This window comes from Rhinolophus ferrumequinum, chromosome 2 (genome assembly GCF_004115265.2).
Source record: "Rhinolophus ferrumequinum isolate MPI-CBG mRhiFer1 chromosome 2, mRhiFer1_v1.p, whole genome shotgun sequence".
Classification (NCBI taxonomy): domain Eukaryota; kingdom Metazoa; phylum Chordata; class Mammalia; order Chiroptera; family Rhinolophidae; genus Rhinolophus; species Rhinolophus ferrumequinum.
In genome coordinates, this window is record NC_046285.1 from 98,037,197 (window position 1) to 98,049,950 (window position 12,754).

At 45.6% G+C, this 12,754-nt stretch overlaps 1 pseudogene; it reads left to right on the top strand.

The window, feature by feature from the left end:
• The first annotated feature begins 1,237 nt into the window (after positions 1 to 1,237).
• Positions 1,238 to 9,968, top strand: LOC117033092 (homeodomain-interacting protein kinase 2-like; annotated as a pseudogene).
• The last annotated feature ends 2,786 nt before the right edge of the window (positions 9,969 to 12,754 follow it).

The window sequence follows — 12,754 nt, forward strand, 5'->3', positions numbered from 1 at the left end:
CTTCAAAGTAACCCATGGGTCAAAAAAGAAATCATGAAAGAAAGTAGAGAATATTTCTAACTAAATTAAAATGAAAATGCTATATATGGGTTATGGATACAGCTAATGCAATGCTTAGATGGAAATTTTACAGTTTTAAATATAAGGAAATACTATAAACTCTATACCAACAAATTAGACATTTTCAGTGAAAGGGACAAATTCCTTGAAAGACATAAATTACTAAACTGATTCAAGAAGAAATAAAAAATCTCAATAGACTTCTAAAAAGAAATTGAATTAGTAATTAACAATCTTTCCAGAAAGAAAAGCCGAAGTCTAGAAGTCATCACTGGTGAATTCTATCAAATCTTTAAAGACAAATAACACTCATCCTTCATAAACTTTTTCAGAAAGTAGAGGAGGAAGGAATGCTTCTCCACTCATTCAATAAGAGTAATATTATCCTGACGCCAAATAAAAACATCATGAGAAAGTAAAATTACAGAACAATATACTCTGTTCAAATGGGATTTATCACAGGAATGCAAGGTTGGTTAAACATCTGAAATTCTATCAATGAAATACACTATATAAATAGAACAAAGGACAAAAAACATGATCATCTCAATAGATGCAGAAACAGAATTTGACAAAACCTAACACCCTTTCATGTCAAAAACTCTCAACAAACTAGGAATAGATGGGAACTTCCTCAATCTGGATAAAGGTTATCTGTGAAATACCTACAGCTAACAACATACTTAATGGTAAAAGACTGAATGCTTACCCCAGCTACTGGGAACAATGCAAGGATGTCAACTTTACCCCTTATATTCAACATGGCACTGGAGATTCCAACCAGTGTTATGAGGCCAAAAAGTGGGGAAACACTTGAACAGACATTTCATCAAAGAAGATACACACGACACACAGTCATGCTGAGCTGAGCTCTGGCCAGGGGCAGCTGCGTGCTGCCAGCCCTGGCTCCCACCTGACAGCAGACCCAATCCAGGACCTCGGCCACTGCACCTGCTGGGCCACCCCCGAGTCCCCATGCAATGCCACGGCCCCAGCTAGGGAACCTGGTCCACAGCCCCTTCCCCTGGCATTGGTGGTTGATGTGGGTGCTGGCAGCTGTGGCTGCATGGAGTGGAGACAGAGGTTCAAGATGGCAGATTCCAGCTGAGGCTGGGGGGCCAAGCTGGCCCCCACGTTGCCTTTTCTGTTGCCATAAATTGCAGACACCTCAGCCCCAATGGGCCCTGTGTATGAAGGTATGGCTTCATTTGTGCAAGTTTTCTCTCCTCACACCCTCAGTCAAATGCCTTCTGTAGTGGAAAGAAACTGAAAGTGGAGCCGAGTTCCAGCTGGGACTTGACTGCATATGGCCCCCACAGCAGTGTATAGCCAGAGAAAGAACACGCCACCTGCTCAGCCAGCCACCACAGTCATCAGCATCTCCTTTCCCATCCGAAACCCAAGCTTACCTTACACGCACACCATCATCTACCCAGGAAGCACCGGGCACATAGTCGTCACCTCACAAGTAGAATTTCTGACTCTGGGCAAGTCCTCGGCAGACCACGTAACCTAATGAGTCGAAGCACTACGAGCTTTCTTGATACCGACCAAAAATGGGGACTCAAGCGTAACAGGGAGCATATTGAGAACATAAGCGGTGTCCAGATCATCAATGAGTATCCATCCAAGAATACTGCAAGGGGGGCCAATGTAGCCACTGCCACCACATCAACTGCCACCTCCAAAAACAGTGGTTCCCACAGCGAAGTGATCATCAGCTGGTCCAGCATGAGGGACTGTGCTCCTTGACCAACACGTGTTAAGAGTTCTCGGGCCGAGAGACGTTTGGGCAACTGTTCAATTGCTAGAAACGGGGCACCAATGAGATCGTGGCCATCAAGATCCTGAAGAACCACCCGTCATATGCTCAGCAAGGTCAGATTGAACCCGCCTGAGCACAAACAGTGCTGACACCTATAACTTTGTCCAGGCCTCTGAGCGCTTCCAGCACAAAAATCACACATGCCTGGTCTTTGTTTGAGATGCTGGAGCAGAACCTCTATGACTTCCTGAAGCAGAACAAGTGCAGCCCCTTGCCCTTCAAGTACATTTGCCTAGTCCTCCAGCAGGTAGCCACAGCCTGATGAAGACCCAGAGCCTGGGTCTTATCCATGCTGACTTCAAACCAGAAAACATCATGGTGGTGGAACCATCCAGATAACCATACAGAGTAAAGGTCATCAGCTTTGGTTCAGCCAGCCACGTGTCCAAGGCTGTGTGTTCCACCTACTTGCAGTACAGATATTACAGGGCCCCAGAGATCACCTTTGGTTCACCACTTTGTGAGACAATTGAAATGTGGTCCCTGGGCTGTGTCACTGCAGAGCTGTTCCTGGGCTGGCTGCTACATTCAGGAGCTTCCAAATATGATCAGATTTGGTATATTTGACAATCGTGGGCTTTGCCAGCTAAATATTTAAGCACAGGGACAAAGACAACTAGGTTTTTCAGCCATAACACAGATTCGCTGCATCCTTGTGGAGCCTGAAGACACCAGATGACCACAAAAGCAAACATGGGGATTAAGTCAAAAGAAGCAAGAAAGTACATTTTCAGTTGTTTAGATGGTATGGCCCAGGTGAACATGACAACAGATTTGGAAGGAAGTGACACATTGGTAGGAAAGGCAGACAGGTGAGAGTTCATTGAACTGTTAAAGAAGATGCAGACCATATATGCCAGTCAGAGAATCACTCTGCTAGAAACCGTGAACCACCCTGCTGTCACACTTACTTGATTGTCCCCATAGCTCACATGTCAAATCATGTTTCTAGAACATGGAGATTTGCAAGCGCCTGGTGAATATGACACTGCCAACCCAAGCAAAACCCCTTTATCACCTACATGGCCCCCAGCTTGTCCACCAACCTGCTGATGACCTTCAAAAACCAGCTGAACACTGTACATAACCAGCCTTCGGCGGCATCCATTGCTGCAGTGGCCCAGCGGGGCATGTGCCGGGCCTGACCTCTGCTAGCAAGCTCTTACCATGTGTGCGCCTGACTTCCAAGGGTTGCAGGCCTCTCCCTCTAAGCATGCTGGCTATTCCGAGCGAATGGAAAATGCAGTTCCTGTCCTCACTCAAGCCCCAGGAGCTCAGCCTCTTCAGATCCAACCAGGTCGGCTTGCCCAGGTGGGACCCAGCAGATCCTGCTTCCCCGCTGTGTGGCAGCAGCTGACTGGAGTGGCCACTCACACGTCGGTGCAGCATGCAGCTGTGATTCCTGAGACCACGGCAGTCACCCAACAGTTGGCGGGCTGGAGGAACACGGACGCTCACGTCAGCCATTGCAATCCCATCAGGCAGCAGCCTGCGCTACTGACCCGTCATGTGAGCCTTCCAGACTCTCAGCCCTTAAACGTGGGCGTGGCCAACCAGCACCACCTCCTCCCGCAAGAGTAAGCAGCGCCAGTCCTCTGCGAGGAACGTCTCCACCTGTGAGGTGTCCTCTTCTCAGCCCATCGGCCGCCAGCGCTGCGAGCGCATCAAGGACAACCAGCCACCCGCTGTGCCCTGGTGCACAGCAGGACAATCAGCTCTCATGTGTCTTTTGGAGCAAAAATTAATATAAGACCCGGTCTTGTTTTACTATCATATAAGACCGAGTCTTATCTAACATAGTATAAGACCCGGTCTTATATTCATTTTTGCTCCAAAAGACGCATGAGAGCTGATTGTCCGGCTAGGTCTTACTTTCGGGGAAACACAGTAGGTCATGTGCGGCTGGGGCGATGTGACAGGGCCTCGAGCACCACCAGGGAGTCGCAGAAGCAGATGGTGGTCATTCCCAACACCTCCAGCCCCGCAGGCCGCATCCTTACCATCAGCAGCAGCGATACGGACCAGGGGGAACAGAAGCCGGCCCCCACCAGCACTGTCCCCAGCAGAGGAAAATCGTCCTCAGCTGTGCCACAGTCCATGACTCTCCCTAGTCTGACTCCCGCAGCATCGCCAGCGCCTACTCCGTGCAGCACCACGCCGGTCACAACGCCGACCTTTGACACCAAGGTGAGCCTGGAGTATCACTGCGCTGGGCATCCCTGAACCATCGTCGTGCCGCCCCGGAAGTGTCAGTGGAACGAGACAACCTGGTCGCGCGGCCCACACCAGTCACCACTCTTCTTCCCATTAGTCCGAGTCCTCCAGCAACGTAACCTCCTCCAGCGGTCACGCTTCAGGGAGCTCATGTGGAGCCAGGGCCTCCTGGAAGCGGGGGCCAGAACCACATTTCCAGCAGCAGCAGCAGCAGCCTCTCGGCCTCAGCCAGGCTCCGCGGCACATCACCGACCCCGAAGGCAGCACACCTACGTCACTCTCACGATGGCGCCCCCCCCCCCCGCCCCCCACAGCCGCAGCGCCGGCACTGTGCACCTCGACCTGGCAGCTGCTGCCACCCACCTTCCCAGCCAGCCCGGCCCCACCTGTACACCTACACAGGCGCCCGGGCCCACTTGGTGGCCTCTCAAAGCTCAGTGCTCCACCCCACACAGCACACTGCCTACCCAGCTAGCACCGTCCTTCACGTCCTGTGAGCATGGAACCCTAGGTCCTGGCCTCGTTCACCCTCCACCCCAATCGGTATCAGCCACCAGACCTACATGAGCACCTCTCCAGCTGCCACTGTCTATACTGTATACCCACTGAGCTGCACCAAAGTCAACCAGTACCCTTACATACCCTCACTGGAAGCGGAGGAGAGAGAAGGGAGGATGGCTGAGGGGAGGAGGGAAGGAGGAGGGGCCTCCATGGGAAATGGGCTGTTTTATACTGAAGGTGCTGCACAGAAACCCTGGAAGGGGGGGCGGGGAGGAAACACAAATGAAACTTGAACTAGGAAGTAGGAGGACTTAGAGCACAGAAGAGAACATTTTTATTTATTTTTTTTATTATTATTTTTTTTAATTTTATTGGGGAAGGGGAACAGGACTTTATTGGGAACAGTGTGTACTTCCAGGACTTTTCCAAGTCAAGTTGTTGTCCTTTCAGTCTTAGTTCAGCTTCAAGCCATCTGGGAGCTCAGCGGCAGCTCAGCTCAAGGTGCCGTGTTCAATCTTAGTTGCAGGGGGCGGAGCCCACCATCCCTTGCGGGACTCGAGGAATCGAACTGGCAACCTTGTGGCTGAGAGCCCACTGGCCCATGTGGGAATCGAACCGGCAGCCTTCGGAGTTAGGAGCATGGACCTCTAACCGCCTGAGCCACCGGGCCGGCCGGAGAACATTTTTAAAAGGTAGGGATTCAGGAGGGGGGAATCTGTGTTTTTTATTTTTAAAAAGAAAAATGAGGGGGCCAGCCCGTTGGCTCAGGAGGTTGGAGCTCCGTGCTCCTAACTCCAAAGGCTGCCGGTTGGAATCCCACGTGGGTCAGTGGGCTCTCACCTACAAGGTTGCCAGTTCGATTCCTGGACTCCTCCTGCAAGGGATGGTGAGCTAAGCCAAGCCAAACCCTCCCCCGCTTCCCCCCCCCCCCCAATTGGACCTGGAGCTGAACTCCGCCCTCCACAACTAAGATTGAAAGGACAACAACTTAACTTGGAAAAAGTCCTGGAAGTACACACTGTTCCCCAATAAAGTCTTGTTAAAAAAAGAAAGAAAAATGAAAAAGAAAGAAAGAGAATGCCAGTAACAAAGCACAGAGCTCAGGAACCCATTCTGCAACAAACTAGCAAGGAGAAGAGAGACACCCAAAACTCCAGAACTGGGGGTAGGGAGGGGCAGTGGCAGTTTTTCAAAAATAATTTTATCTATGATCTTTTCAAAGATTATTTTCATATGGCAGCAAGTGATATTTAAGAATTTGCTGTCAGGAGACACTTGATAGGGAGGGAACTCCAATAGATTTTTAATTATTGAACATAAGAATTGAGGATTTTTCTACAACTCTAAAGGGTCAACAGCCCTCTAGAAGTTCAGGCAGTGGCCTGAGGAGGCTACCTGGGGGTTGATCTGGGGTCAGCAAAGCCCGGTTCTAGCTCACTGGTCACAACTGATCGGGGGCGGGAGGTGTCCAGGCTGAAAGAAGACCTCTTGGGAAAGGGCGCATTTTCTCTCTCTGAGCACACTGGATAAATCCCTAAGTAATGTTATTCCTCAAATAGCATTAAGCATGTGTGATGTGTGTTGCAAAAAAGAAAAGAAAAAGAAGAAATACAAATAGCTAATAAACAAATGAAAAGATGCTCAAAATCATTAGTCATTAGGGAAATGCAAATTAAAACCACAATGAAATAACACTACACACTCACTAGAATTGCTGTCATAAAAAAACAATACCAAGTGTTGGCAAGTATAAGGAGAAAGTAGAACCTTCATATGTTGCTGACGGGACTGTAAAATGATATAGGCACTTTGAAAAACCATTTGGCAATTTTTTTAGAAAGTCTAAAGTTTAAAAAGTAAACCGAAGAGAAATGAAACTGTATGTCCACACAGACATGTGTATCAAGGTTCTTGGCACCATTATTCATAATATTCCAAAACTGGAAATAATCCTGTCTTTGTTTGCTACAGCTACTGTATCAAAGTACTACAAACCAAGGGGGCTAAATAACAGAAATGGATTGTCTCTCAGTTTTGGTGGCTAGAAGTCTGAGATGAAGGTGTCGGCAGGGCTGGTTCTGTTCCAGGCCTCTCTCCTAGCTTCTGGTGATTGCTGGCAATCTTTGGTGTTCCTTGGCTTGTAGAAGCATCACCCTGATTTCTTTCTTCACTGTCACCATGGTGTTCTCCCTGTATGCATATCCATGTCAAAGTTCTGTTTATAAGGACACTAACCATGTTGGATTAGGGGTCCATCCTCCTCCAGTATAGCCGTATCTTAACCAATTACATCTACAAAACCCTATTTCCAAACAAGGTCACCCTCTGCAGTACTAGGGGTTAGGACTTCAACATATGAATTTTGGAGGGGACACAACTCAACCCATAACAAATCCAAATGTCCATCAACCTTAGAGTGGAAAAACTATTTGTAGTCTATCCATGCAATGGAATACTACTGAGATGTAAAACGGAACAAACTACTGATACACCCTACAACATAGATTAAGCTCTAACACTTTATGCTAAATGAAGGAAGCCAGATGCAAAAGTTACTATTGTATGATTGCATTTATAAGAAATGTGCAGAAAAGGCAAATGTATAGAGAAAAAAGCTGGTCAGTGGTTGCCTAGTGCTAGGGATGGGAGAAGGGATTAAGCAAAAACCAACATGAGGAAAATAGTTAGACTGATAGAAATGTTCTAAAACTGCATTTGGTAGTGGTTGCCAACGACATAAACTTACTAAAAAGAATCACGTAAGTGTTCACTTATAACGGGTGAATTTTTTTGTACTTTTTTTTTTTACTTTATTGGGGAACAGTGTGTCCTTCCAGGACTTTTTTCCAACTCAAGTTGTTGTCCTTTCAATCTTAGTTGTGGAGGGTGCCATTCAGCTTCCAGTTGTTGTCCTTTCAGTCTTAGTTGCATGGGCCGCTGCCCACCATCCTTTGAGGGAGTGGAACCAGCAACCTTGTGGTTGAGAGCCCGCGCTCTAACCAACTGAGCCATCCAGGAGGCAGCTCAGCTCAAGGTGCCGTGTTCAATCTTAGTTGCAGGGGGCGAAGCCCACCATCCCTTGCGGTACTCGAGGAGTTGAACCGGCAACCTTGTGGTTGAGAGCCCACTGGCCCATGTGGGAATCGAACCGGCAGCCTTTGGAGTTAGGAGCATGGAGCTCTAACCACCTGAGCTACTGGGCCGGCCCACAACAGGTGAATTTTTCAATGGTAAATCATGTATTAGTAAAGCTGGTTTTTCTTTTTTAGAAAAAAAATACTTCTGGGGGTGGGGACCAAAAAAATACTTCTGGGGGGGGCAATCTGTGTTTTAACAAGCCTTCCAGCTGATTCTAGTGTACACTAAAGGTGTAAATCACTCCTCTATAGAGACTTTTTAAACCAGATGAACTTGACATGATATCATTGGCACATCTAAGTTTCACATGATTCCTACCCACCCAGAGTGGTAGAGAATTATAAAAACAATTATAATCCCCTAAAGGGAATAAAAGACTACATTTTCTTTACAAATCGGAATAGCATGTGTGTTAACTCTGATACAGAGCCCAGACTTAGAAGTTCAGACCCTGAGGTTCAGACCCATGTCCAAGTGGACACTCCCAGCTTGACACTTCGAGGTTCCTCAGGCACCCCAGATGCACCCTGTCCTGAATTAAGCTCTTTATCCCTCAACTTACTTTCCTTGGTAAATGGGGTCACCAGCCACCCAGTCTCGCAAGCCCGAAACCTGGGAGCTGCCTTTGCTTCCCCACCCTCTCTCCCTGCACTCTAGTTACTCACTGATGCTCAAGGTTCCATGTCCATTATCTCTCTCCCCCATTTTTTCCAGTAATGGCTTTAGGCCAGGACCTTATCACATCTGGCAAATGGTCTCTCTGCCTTTAGTCTCAGCCCACGCCATTCAATCCACCCACTCAAATATCCTAGGGATCATTCTTATATATGAACATAATTACGCCATTCCCTCCTCATTCCTCTTTGGTGGCTTATCATCGCTATCAGTTAGAAATTGCTTTTGATCGCATGTAACAGAAACCTGGTTATGCTTGTTTAATCAAATAAGGAAGATTATTAAATACACAGCTAACTCCCAATTATAGTTTGCAAACTTCTAATCCCAGATTGTTCACTTCTGTTTACTAACAATATAATTTCTACACTTTTCCCTTTCCACCTTTCAAAAATGCCTCAGATACTTCATGATTCTGTGGTATAAATTTTTTATAGGGTTTCTTTATTGGTAACAGCTTTTGTGATTTTTTTTCTTTGTTGTGTGTGTGATTCACTAACATGAAATTGCAGGTAGGACTAGTTTATACGACGTTCAACTGTTTCTAATTTGTTTCCTAGTTACTAGTGTATTTGTTTCATAGCATTACAAAAACCTCTCTTTTTATACTTTGCTTCTTATGGATTTCTCCAAGTTCTGATATTTTTCTACAATTAATATAAAATACAGAGGGTGCCCAAAAATGTATACACATTTTAAGAAAGAAAAACTGTATTAAAATTGTAATAATATATACCGATAACAAAAGATGAATAGAAGTCACGTTTGACTTCTGCAATTACAAGAGGTGCTCAAAGTGGTTACCATCAGCGTGCGGACACTTCTGATTACGGCAAACTACTGCTTGAGCAATGCTGACCAAAGTGTCAACTTGTATACATTTTTTTGGCAACCCTGGTATGTTTTCCATAAGCAAAGGCCTTGGTGATAATCCCTTTGTGATGTGTGATGTGAAGGAAATCAATATAAAACTACGTATGTTCTGAGAATGATGAAGGTATAAAGGGGAAATCACTTTGGGTCACAGAAGAAAAAATGATTTAGGGAAAGAGAAAGATGAGATAAAGGAGAAAAGAGAAGAAGGAGTCCTAAGAAAGGAAGCAGAAAAGAATAGCAGTGCGAGACTGCATTTCTGGTCTTCCTTCTTGCTCACCTCTTACCACAGAAGTCCCCAAGCTTCAATGTTCATTGTCAGGAATGCTGAAGGACAGGCTATAAAAGCTCTGTAGTCATCTGCCCAGGCCTGATCTGAGGCACCTCGCCCTCCTCCTCATTCCTGACAAAATCAGACGGTTTCTCTGAGTTATAGTTACTGTGCCACTCCAGGGACAGGGGACTTGTTCTCATTCTATGCCACCTTCCTACACAGAACTCAGAGAAATCCAACAATTCCAAACTTGAACTTGCTTTTCAGGTTTTTGTGAAGCAATATTTGTTAAGGTAGGAGGATAGGTTATATTTTATTTAGCTGTGCTATTTTGATTTACATTTAAATGTTTAGCATATGGTGTGAGGGCTTCCATTTGTGTTCTTGCCCTAGTCTTGTAAAGGTTAGGGCCAGCCTATTCATTTAGACCTTGTGATTCCGTAATTGAAAGGTTTTGGGGTGCTCCTACCCGATAATCTACTCACAGAGTTTATGTGTTTCAAACTGGGGTGTGACCAGCGGACTCAGGTAATTTGGAAAAGGTCACTGTTGTACCAGGCCAATTGCATTGAGAGTCATTATCTCCAAGAAGTCAAAAGGATCCTAAAGTAGCTTAGGTTGTCTTGAGCCTGGGAATATCTCTGTCTCTCTCTCTGTCTCTCTCTGTCTCTCTCTGTCTCTCTCTGTCTGTCTCTCTGTCTCTCTCTCTCTCTCACACACGAATATTATTCAGCCATAAGAAAAAAAAAAAAAGGAAATCTTACCTGTTGTGACAACATGGATGGACCCTGAGGGCATTACGTTAAGGGAAATAAGTACGACAAAGACATACACGTATGATATCACTTACATGTGGAATCTGGAAAAAAAGAGAGAGAGAATTTATAGTTACAGAGAACAAATTGGTGGTTGTCAGAGGTGTTGGGTGGGAAGTGGGGGGTAGGATGGGGGTACGTAAAAAACAAACAAAAAAAAGAATAAATTCTGTCGACAAAAGAACATTCAGCCTATAGAAAAAGTCTTGTAAGAGTTTAATTTGAGCCAAATTTTGAGGACATGCCCGGAAGCAATATCTCAATGGATTGAGAAAATGCTCCAGAGAAGGGCAGTTTGACAGCTTATTTTAGACATTAAAATCAAAAGAGAAGATGTACGGAGGGTTACAAAAAATCCATCGGTAGTAGAATAAGCAGGTAGGAGAAACGCGGGGAAATCTCTGGGGTTGGATAAAAAGCAAAATGCAGAAACATGCTTCTTCTACATGGTGGGCACAGGATATCAATAATTAACATTAAAGCACATAGAGACAGACGGTTTTGGGAAACAAGATAACAATGAGGGGTTCTATGATCTCATGCTCTGGTGGCGACAGTTGTGCATCTGAGGGGTCTGGAAAAGAAAATTACTCTGACATTTCAAAGGCATATTATGCTAGGTGCACAAAGACAGGCTCCCTTTCCGTAAAGATTGACCTTTGTCAAGGGAGCTGCCATCCTAAGATGTGACTACCCACCACAACCCGCTCTAGTTAGGAATTTTTATGTTCAGACCATCCTGTGTTTGAGTTTGTAAGGCCTACCGTGCACGCCACCCACCCACCCAGCTTGTCAGGTTTAGCATGTGCCCCCTTTTTGTTCACAATTCATTAACCTTGCTCTAGAAGGATGGGTAAAGTTTTTGGCTCCACAGATTCTTTCCCCCTTTGGGAATGTGACCTGAGGAGGGACAGAACAGGGCTCTCTAAATGGTGAGGCCCAGGGCCAGGGACCCCCTTGCCCAGGTGTGAGGGCATCACTAGGAATGAACCTCAGGGGTCCTCTAATCCTGCATGACACAAGCCCCTCCTTGCACCCAAACAAGGGGGCTGCCTGGGTCTCACCTGAATATCCTTAAAGAGGAGCAACTTCCTGGCCCAGGGCAGCTCTTTGCATGTGGGCTGCCTCTGGGCAAGAATTCATCATGAACTGAAATCTGATTCTACCTTCCTGAAATCTAAAGAAACTTTGGCCTTGGGCAAAGGCCCTTTGGCTGGCATTGCATATTGATGCAACAATCTAGCATGTGTCCGTTCTCTGGAAAATACTAGTGAGTACAACACTAAGCAAAATCACAAATAGGTACATTTTCAAGAGGGTGATAAAAAACGTGGATTGTATATCTCTGACAGAGGGTGCCTTAGATTCCAAGGGAAGGAGAAGAAGGAAAGAAGGAAGGAAGAAGAGAAAGGAAGAAAGAAAGAAAAAGAAAAGAAGAAAAAGAAAGTGTAGCCTGAACAGCAGCCCTTTGTCCTTTTTTCACTCTGGCCTTGGATTAGCCTCAGTATTTCGCCATCCGCACAGCTCAGTCCTCTCCACTGAGCATTAGAGGGAAATGTGGATTGTGTTGAGTTCTCAGGGAGATGGGGAAGGTTTCAATTCCACAAAGCAAGTGGAACAAATCCCCAGCAGAGAGAACTCTTCTTCCTAAAGTCTGTCCCTGGTCCATGTCTGCTGGTCTCCACATTTCTTTTTAGGACACTTTCCCCTTTTCCTCTTTTGAGTCAAGTAGCTCCAGCTCTTGTCCCCAACTTGCTTATTTCACTGGGCATGAAAAACACCTGCAAGTCAGAGATTCTCAAAGTGAGATCCCAGACCTGGAAACAAGTTAGGAATGTAAATTCTGGGTTCCCACCCCAAACCTACTGAGTAAGAAACATGGCAACCTGAGGCTTAACAAGCCCTCTAAGAGTGTCTAATGCATTTTCCAGATTAAATTGTGCAGTGTCTAATGCACTTCCAGAAACAGTTCAGCCACCTTTGTTATTTAGGCACACCCTGTGGGCACAGCAGATGAAGATTCTTCTCCCCTTTCATGCTCCCTCTCCCTTCAAGGTTTATCAAACTATTCTTCCAACAAAAGTGTGTGTGTGTGTGTGTATGTGTGTGTGTGTGTATTCTCATTGTAAACCATATTGTTGCAGACAAATGCATAGTTCTCTGTAAAAAAATTCTAAGGGGAGAACATTAGTAAAAGTTTGATTCACAATTCCCCAAAGGTATCCATAGTATTCTGCATATCTTTCTAGAGATTTCTAAGCACACAAGTAAATGTATATTTATACTTAAAAAAAAAAAAACCCATAAAGTAGTTCGCTCATTTCTTAATATGTTTTTGGAATATCTTTCTGAAAGAAGTAATGTTCTGGTGTATGGAGG